General features: G+C 41.2%; 1 non-coding gene across 1 annotated transcript; it reads right to left on the bottom strand.

Moving 5' to 3' along the window:
* Positions 1–1289: 1289 nt before the first annotated feature.
* Positions 1290–1393, bottom strand: LOC140497989 (U6 spliceosomal RNA). Its single transcript, XR_011964983.1, has one exon. It is a non-coding gene; the product is annotated as a U6 spliceosomal RNA (small nuclear RNA).
* Positions 1394–9546: the final 8153 nt, after the last annotated feature.

The raw sequence follows: 9546 nt of genomic DNA, 5'->3' as shown, positions 1-9546 counted from the left end.
TCTTCCTGAGGGCACAGTACCAGGGAAGCAGCTGGCGGTTGGTCTTCGGCAAGCTCCTTGAACCTGCCTGGGAAGCTATGTGATCCCCATAGCTGAGTTTCTCAAAACCTGTTTGCCTCAGTTTCCTCACCTGTAAAATGAGCTGGAGAAGGAAAAGGCAAACCACCTCAAGAAAACCCCAAGAGGGGTCATGAACAGTCAAGCACAACTGAAACAACACAACACACAACACAACAGCAAGAACACACACGTGTGGTCCTCTGAAGTTTTGACCTTCAAAAAGAGAAACCAACAAGGTATGTCCTGTTTTTGTCATTTTGCTATACCTAATGAGTCTATAACCATGATTAGGTCCCACAGCACAATGTGGACAGGGCTCACCATGGAGTAGAAGTAGAACTACAACTGCTGATCCATCCAAGATACCCCCAGGAAGCCAATTTTGCAGAAGCTGCTTGGGCAGTGATCATCCTGAGCTGTCGGTGATTGTTGACAATACAGCTCATCATCAAGGAAGGGATGGGATGAGAGGGTCTAAAGACTTGTAGACTACACAGAAGTGGACATTACTCGCTTTCCTGGTTTTCTTCCTGCATATCTGACCACTCTTTCTCAGTCTTCACCCTCCATTAGGGCAAGTTACAAGACAGTAGGTTTTTGTGAAAGAGTTGTCCTTTTATGCAATAGTCTTTCTCAAAAAGAATCATAGAATTGAAAGGGCCCCCACAGACCTTCTGGACCAAACCCATGTCTGACCAAGAATCCTTTCTATGACATTGATGACAAGTGGCCATTGAACTTCCACTTGAAAACCTTCAGTAATAGAGGGGTTGTCAAGCAGCATCACCCATGACTTCCTGAGACAACTGGTTCTCCTTTTGGATAGCCCTAATTACTAGGAAGGTTTTCTTTACATCAAACAGTTCATTACATTGCTTCTTTACAATGTTTATATCATTTCTCCTTATCTAACCCTCTTGGACAAAGCAAAACAAGTCTACTGTTTCTTCCACAAAACAACTCTTCACATTCTTAAAGATGGGTGTCTGAGTCTCCTTTTCTCCAAGCTGAACATCTCCATCACTGCAAGTGATACAGTGAGCTCCTCATTACTGTAAATATCCGAGCACAAGCTATAGAATCACCAGTCAGGGCTGCTGCCCTGAGTAGGAGGTGAGACTTTCAGGCTTCTTTCCAAATGTTAGCATCTACGATTCTGTGTCCCTCTGCTCTCTGCACTTACATGTGATGGTAAGAGGAGATGGGGCTTGAGTGAAACAATGGATGGATAAGATATGGAACACCTCACGAATTTGTGTGGCATTCTTGCACAGGGGACATACTAATCTTCTCTGTATCATTTCAATTTTAGTTATGTGCTGCCAAAGCAGTGCTCTGGCCAATGTTGACAATGGGAAGATGGAGCCGGAGGATACAGAGGGCTGTAGGGCTGTCCAGAGACCCCTGTCATCCCGGGCTCAGTTTTGGTATTTTCTCCCTGGTCAGTCTTTTCCCAGGTACCCCCTTGGCTTCCTGTGTGAGTGTTCTGCTCAGCCACGGTGTTTCCACCTGCCTCTGCCTTGCCTCTTCATAGTGTTGTGGCTGATGTTGTTTTGCCTATGTTCCCTGGATGAATAAGATCCAGATGGACAGAAAAAGATTGGAGGCTTTCCAGACTGGAAGCACAGGAAGAGCAAAGGCAAGGAGGTGAAGGGGGCATGTGGGGCAGGAAGACTCAACAAGATGGACTGGTAGTCTGGATGGATTGAAGGGCACATTCTTAGAGTGGAAGGATGGAAGGCTGGGAGGGGAAAGATTGGAAAAAAGACAAGCTGGAGAGTGGGGACCTTGGATGGAGCTAGAGCCAGACTCTCTCTCATCCTTCACAATCCAGCTCAAGCATTGCTACCAATGCCAAACTTTCCAGGCCCCTCAACCCCAACTGCTAGTGCCTTCCTTTCCTAGCTGCTATGGATTTATTAGTATTTTTCTCCTTTTATTCATCCTGACTATGCTTACACATATATCCTTGATGTCTTCCTCATTAGAATGTAAACTCTTGGAATGCTCTTTCCTCACCTCTGCTTGCTAGTTTCCCTGACTTCTTTCAAGACTCAGCTTAAATCCCATCCTTTAAAAGTAGCCAACACTACCAGCACCTTGCCTCTGAAGTTGCTTCCCATCTACTCCATAGCTTGTATGTGTATAGTTTGTATATGTCTTCCCAATAAAGTCTGTAAGCTCCTTGAGAATGGGGACTTTTTCTGTATTTCTTCATAGCCTGAGTCCTTAGCATAATGTCTGGAATATAGCAAATGCTTAATAAATTGTTGTTATGTTGTTGTGTTTGTCCTTCCGTCTCAGAAAAGGCCTTGACAATAGGGAGATGATGATATGACTCGCAGTTGACTTTGATTTGAAGGAGGGAGGGCTGTGCAAGGTCACCAGCCTCGCTTTCTCCTCCAGAGACATCTGGGGCCAATGGCCAAATATTCATCAGGATGACTGGAGATGGCCCAGGATACATTTGGAGATCCTCCCCCTTTTAGGCTAAGGCCTTTTTAGGTTCTCACTTTGAGTGAGGTAATACCCAGTCAGTGAATAGGCCTCTTTAAGAAGTGAGTCAAGGGACATCACTTTAATAAAAAAAAAAATCAAACTGGGACATGAAGACGTTCAGGGTTGCTGGCCAAAAGAGAAAGTTACTATTTACATCTACTATGAGCCTGGGGGGGCCAAAAAATAGCCATTAAGTGGTGCTTGGGCACCAAGCTTGGGCACCTAGATTGTTGTCCAATCTAGGAACTAGAGAGTAAAATGGTTTTAAAGCTTGGTCTTTGAGAAAGAGATCTAGTCAGTAAACCTCAAGTTAACTTAATAAATACATGTTGACTTGAAAGCAACGAATGTTTCATTCTTTGTTTCTGTATCCTCAGTGGGTAATAATAACTCCTTTTTGATTGATTGATCATAGATTTAGAGCTAGAAGGAATATTGAACCTCATCATGTGTATTTCCTCATTTCATAAATGAGGCTATAGTGGTCCAGAAAGGTTGAATGAAAGTGACTTGCTTCTATAATGTCAGGGTTGAGTTTTTTCCTTCAGCATGTTGATTGGTTTTGCAGTTTTTTCCCTCTCTTCCTTTTTATTTTTCTTTCTTCCTTCCATCCTTTCTTTCATATGAGACGTCTCTCTGAGAGGGATAAGGTGGGGGAAATTCTAGGCGATATAAAGAAAAGATATTAATAGAAATCTATTTTTTCAAAAGAAAAGGACTTGTCCAAGGTCACCAGGTATAAAAGTGGCACAGCCAAATTCAATCTCGTCCTCTGACTTCAAACTATATATCCTTTCCATATTGCTACCTTGTCTTAAGATCATAGAAGCATACATCTAAAGCTTCCTTCATCCCTAAACTGATTCTGTAGGGAGGAGGGAGCTTTTGTTGAAAGCATTATGCAAATAAAAGATAGCATTGTCATGGTTATTATTAAGCATTTTCAGGCAAGGGAGCAACACCCAGAATTCCATTTAATTCCATAGTAATTAAATATCTGCCATATGCCAGATTTTGTGCCAGGTTCAGGGGATTCAAAAGGAGATGTGACAATTAGTCCTACTCTCAAAGATCTTATAATCTAATAGGAAGAAATAATGTACATGGACATCTGTGAAATATGAGGAATGCCGTAAATGTACAGGAAGGATCCAGGCAAAAAGCTGTGAGAAAACTGAGGAAAGAGAACTCTCATGTGGGGGCAAAGGAGGAGGTTTCAGGAAAGGTTGCATGGAAGAGATGGCACTTGAGCATGGCTCCTGGAGGAAAAGAGGCACTTCAATAGAGAGAGAGGGGGGATGTGAAGAGTCCGTGCTAGACACGGCAGTTGTCATGAGTAACAGCAAGGAGGACAAGATGAGAAGAGGACATACATGGGGAGTAGACCATTTTAGCTGAGATATAAGAGTATGTGAAGGAGAATGTGAGATAAGGCAGGAAATGGATTGTGGAAGGGCCTTTGATGCCTGCACCTGGCATCTGTAATTTATTTGGTTGGAGGTGGAAAGACATTTCAGGTTTTAGAGTGGAAGAATGACATGAGAAGAACAATGTGTTAGGAAAACTGGCCAGAGATATGAAGGGTAGATTAGAGAGAAATAGAACAGAGGAAAGAAGACAAATTAAGCAGCTAGTACCATTGCCCCTGCAAGAGGTGATGAGAGCTTGGGCTAGGATGGCATCCTATTGTACTAATTCTCAACAAAGCCATTGGAATTTTCATTCTCCATAGCTGATGGGTAAGAGAAAATGCTACACTATCAACCCAGCCTTGAGTGTCAGGAAAAAGCATCATAGTCCTTTGGAATGAATGTCAGAAGACTTGGGTTCAAATCCTTCATCTGTTACTACTTGAGTGACACTGGGCAAGTCACTTAATCTTCCCAGAACTCTTTTTCCTTATCTTAAAATGGAAGGACATTGACATTCCTTCTAGCTCCAAATCTATGACCCTAAGTCCAGAGAACAATTGGGGCTCCTTAGCATCAGGTCTTAGATAATTGGACTCATATCAGCATAGGACCTGGGAGGTCATCAACTGTAATCCATCATTTTATAGATGAGGAAATTCAGGACCAGGGAGGAGAAATGACTTGCCTAGAGGTCATGGAGGTTGTAAGTAGCAAAATGGAAATCAAATCCTATGACTCTAAATGAATAATTCTATCTTCTCCCCCTACTCCTGCTCCTTCACAATGGGAGACACATAAATTAGACAAAGCAGTGCAGTGGTTAGAATATTGGACTTGAAGTCAGAAGACCCAAGTTTGAATACCACACTTATTAGCTGTGTAGCTCTGACAAGTCAGCCTCCAAGCCTCACTTTCCTCATCCTTAAATTGGGGATAATAATGCTTGCACTCAAAAGGGAGACAAGTCTTTTGCAAACCTTAAGACATCGTGGGATTGTAAGTTATGACTGAACACCTCCTGGCTACTAGCTGCATAAATGGGCTTCAGACCTCTTCTTTTATTCTGCCCTCAGGTATCTGTGTATACTCTCCTTGCTCTATGCCTTCATTTCCTATAAATCTGCCAGCTGTTGGACTTCCTTTATGGACTTTGCGCCCTCTACTTTATTCTACTATTTGTAATCTCTTTACCCTGTTGACTCCTGACCCACTGCTACCCCCCTTTTCTTACTTCGTTTCATGTTTGTCTTTCTGATATGGTCCGTTTTCTTCCCTGCATCTTCCTTTCCCAACCCATGACCCATTATGGCACCCATGTTCTTTCCACTGAACCACCCAGGAAGATCTGGAGCCTACGTCCAGTTGACCTCTTCCAGAACCTCAAGACCAAATCAGGCCTCAAAGATGCCAAATCACTGGGACGTCCCACCTTTCTTCCCTCTTACCTTCATCGTTGCTACTTGGGAGCTCTTGACAGTAGATTAAACGGCAAGTCTTTGTGCTTAATTAAGACACATTGTCCGGCCAATTGGGAAGCGGGAAATGGCTGGGCTGTTTTACAAATAGACACAATTCTTGTTCATTATCCCTTAATTGAGGCAACAAAAGGGCTCTGGAAAACATCCATCAGTAACACATTCATGTACATCATCAGAGAGGATTGGATTTAGGATCTCACAAAAGGAACAGCGAATGTTCCAATCAAGAGTTATACAGACGCCAGAGAAACAAAGAGGCCGAGGCACAAATACTGACGAATTAGCCCAATTACAGATTAGATGTTGCTGAAAACAAGTTCTCTGGCTGGCTTCCATCCTTTTCTCTTTTTGCCTTTTTTTCCCTCTAATCACCTCCCTACCCAAGGATGTTCAGGGCAGGGCACTGATGCCCTAAGCCATGAGCCAGGCTCGTTGGAGCTGGAGTTGAAGGGATCTCAGAGGGAGGTTCTGGGAGAGGCTGGCAGGAAGACCTTGATGGCTTTGTGAAACATGATGATGTCTGCCTTCACAATTTACCATGTTTGTTAGTTATTATCTATCCTTAAGGCAATGTCTATTTATCTTAGTGGTTAGAAGATACTAGTAACAAAGCAGGGGGAGACAGATCATAGTTAGATGGTTTGCTTCTGTTTCATAGCCACAGATTAAGCCCCTAAACCTGACTATACTCTTAATTACCTCTTTGGGGGAAGAAGAACTTTCATATTCATCTAGGATGCTGTTTCGTGCTAAAAAAAAAAAAATAGTGATGTGGGCAATACAATCATTTGTTTCCTGGGGGAAGTGGTGCCAACTTTGCTCCCTCCTAGTCTCTTTTAATCTTAATCTTGGTATATAGTCAAGGACAGAAACTAGTGACTAAGGATATAATAGAAGTTTAAAGGGATTTTGAAAATAATTCAAAAGTGAATTAAGACTGAGGAAATCAGGAAGCACCAGAGAAATTCATTCTAAAAGACTTACTTAATATGCTAGAATTGCTTTTTTTCCCCTGGCTGACTGGGTGTAACTGGCTGCAGCTTTTGGAATCACAAAAGAGCCAGACATCCTGCCCTACAAAAAAAGGTCCATGTCACAGCTGAAGACCATCAGATGGCAGCAGAAAGCAGCTCAGTGAAGATTCTAATGGATAAAAAACAGAGAGCAGCTCAGTAGAGAGTCTAGCAAACAGCTGTGTGGAAGAGAGACATGATGATCAGAGAATCCTAGCTGATCAGAAAAAAAAAGATCTGATGGCCTGATGACCTCATCAAAGGACATTAGTAGGTCTACAAGGAGACAAGCAGTAATATTGAAGACTGAAATTCCAATTGGGACACTGGTCTAGGAATATGAGTTGGAGTTGCCCTGGCCACATATGCCCTGCCATGTTTCACAGGTAGGATGGAGATACCTTGATAAATAAACAAGTGATTGATTCCTATAAGCAATAGATAGTCACTGGGGTTTATTTATGGCAGAAAGGTAGCAACATAGTTAGGTCAATAGTTTAGGAAAGTCACTTTGGCAGCTGTGCAGAGGATGAATTAGAGAAAAGAGATATATGAGTCAGGGAAAACAGTTAGGAGACTATGGCAAGAGTTCAGAAAAGAGATGATGAGAGCCTGCATTATGGTGGATGTAAGAATAGAGAGAATGTATGTGTATGTGTATATATACATATATATATAAATATACACATATATGTGTATGTGTACATATATATACATATAGGTATGAAAAATGTTGGGAAGGGAAAAATGACAAGACTTGGCAACAGATTGCATATGGAGGTAAATGAGAGTGAGGATTTGAGGGTAATGCCAAGGTTGTTAAACTAGATGACTAGAAGAATAATGGTGCCCTCCACAGAAATTTGGAAGAGGGATGGTTGAGAGGCAAAATGCATTAATTTTGCTTTGATCATATTGAGTTTGGTATCCCATGGGATATCCATCCAGTGGGGAATATCCATTAAGAAATTAATTATATGAAGAGATAATCTTGTACTGGATCTATAGATCTATGAGTCATTTGCATCAAAGCAATAATTGAATCCATGAAAGCTAACTAACCCTTTGTGGACTTAGATAAGTCACAACCTCTTTTGGTCTCAGTTTTCTCACCTGTAAAATGATGAGTGTGAATTATATATTCTCTGAAGCTCTTTTCAATTCTAAAATTCCATGGTTCCTGGAACCTAAGAACTGGAAGGAACCAAAGAAATCATCCATAAATAAGCATCTACTTGTAGATCTGGGAGTTATTTGCATCAAGATGATCATTATACTGATAGTGAATGATTATCAAGAGAAAGAAAAAGACCTTGAACAGTGTCTTGGTATATGCCCATATTTATCAGATGTGATATAAGTGAAGATGCATTAAAGGAGACTAAGATGGAACAGTCAAACAGGAGGAAAACAGAAAGAACAGTGTCACAAAAACCAAGATAGGACAGACTATCCAAGAGGCAAAATAGGTAACAGTGTCAAGTGTTGCAAAAAAGTCAAGATGATGAGGAATGAAAAAAAGCCATTAAATTTGGCAATTAAGAGATTAAATAGGAGTTAAGACTGAGATTAATAAATATGATAACTCTATCAGAGACTGACTGAAGGAGGAGATAGGAAGGGATGATGTTGGAGATGTGAGATGAGAAGAAGAGAAAGTAAATGGCTTCAAAATTTTTGTGACTTATGAGATGAAGTCCTCAGTAGAAGGGGAGAGGGGTGCCATGGAAGGCTTAAGGGGGGGTAGAAAAAGTGTTTGTACCAGCCACTATGGTAATAGAGAACAGATTATGAAATAGCAGGATTGCCTTGCTGCAGTGAGAACCCAGTTAAAATTAGATAATATAATCTTCTACTAGACTCAGTCAACATGGTTTTATAACTTCCTCCAACTCTGCCTCCTGGCGCGTAGTTAGTGTCTGCCTGTCCTCAAGGTAAGCATATGTATCACCTGGTGGTACTGTGTCAGTGAGTTAGATGCAGCTAGGTTCCAATGACTATGAATAACGAATCTCATGAAATGATCACAAGTATTTGAATTTGCACTATTCAAAATTGTGATTATACAAAATAGAGTAATTGGTTCCAGCCTAATAGAAACAGGTAATTCCCACCTCATGGGATTCATTCACATTAATCTGAATCTAGCTGTAATCTCACAAATCTGTTTCCCGCGGTGAATCCTATGAGCTTAAATACTAAGATCTTCAATTAATAGAAGGGGAAACTGAGGATTGATAATAATCATAGTTGATGTTTATAGCACATAAAGGTTTGCAACCTTGTATACACTATCTCATTTCCTTTGAAACTTGGATATTTGAATGGATTTATGTACTCATCAATTCAGATACTGTCTCTAATTGCATAGATTGAAACCAATCCATTTTTCTCATCATGAGTACCTCTTATTCATACCATTGGGGTCCACAGAAGGTACTGGATGCTTTCTTCAAGATGTCTTGCCCTAAAATACATAATAATAGACCATTTGGCTACTTTGTTCTTGCTATATGACCAACCCAGCTCCTTTTCTAGTCATATATCTCCATCAGTCAGGGAGTCAACAAGCATTAATTAAGCACTTACTGTGTGTGTGTGTGTGTGTGTGTGTGTGTGTGTGTGTGTGTGTGTGTGTGTGTGTGTGTGTGAGACACTGTGCTAAATGCTGGGGATACAAAAAAAGGCAAAAATATGGTCCTTGCCCTCAAAGAGCTCACAATCTAATAGAAAATACAAAATGTATATGACTATGAACAAGCAGGACATATACAGAATAGACAAAAGTAATCTCAGTAGTTGGGTGGGCAGGTGGTCCAAGAAAGACCTCGTGCAAGAGGCAGAATGTGAGCTAAGTCTTGAAGGAAGTCAAGAAAATTAAGAATCAGAGGAAAGGAGAGAGGGCATTCTGGGTATGGGGAGCAGCTAGTGCAATGCCATGGAGACAAGATGTGGACTGTCCTGTTGGAAGTATTACAAGCAAGTCAGTGTAGTTGGTTCACAGAGTTTGTGGAGGGAAGTAATAGGGGAAAAGATTGGAAAGGTGGGAAAGGTTCAGGATTTTAAGAATTTTAGATTTCAAGC

The sequence above is a fragment of the Notamacropus eugenii genome, chromosome 3 (assembly GCF_028372415.1).
Source record: "Notamacropus eugenii isolate mMacEug1 chromosome 3, mMacEug1.pri_v2, whole genome shotgun sequence".
Taxonomy (NCBI): Eukaryota; Metazoa; Chordata; class Mammalia; order Diprotodontia; family Macropodidae; genus Notamacropus; species Notamacropus eugenii.
This window is presented reverse-complemented; position numbering and strand designations above follow the sequence as displayed.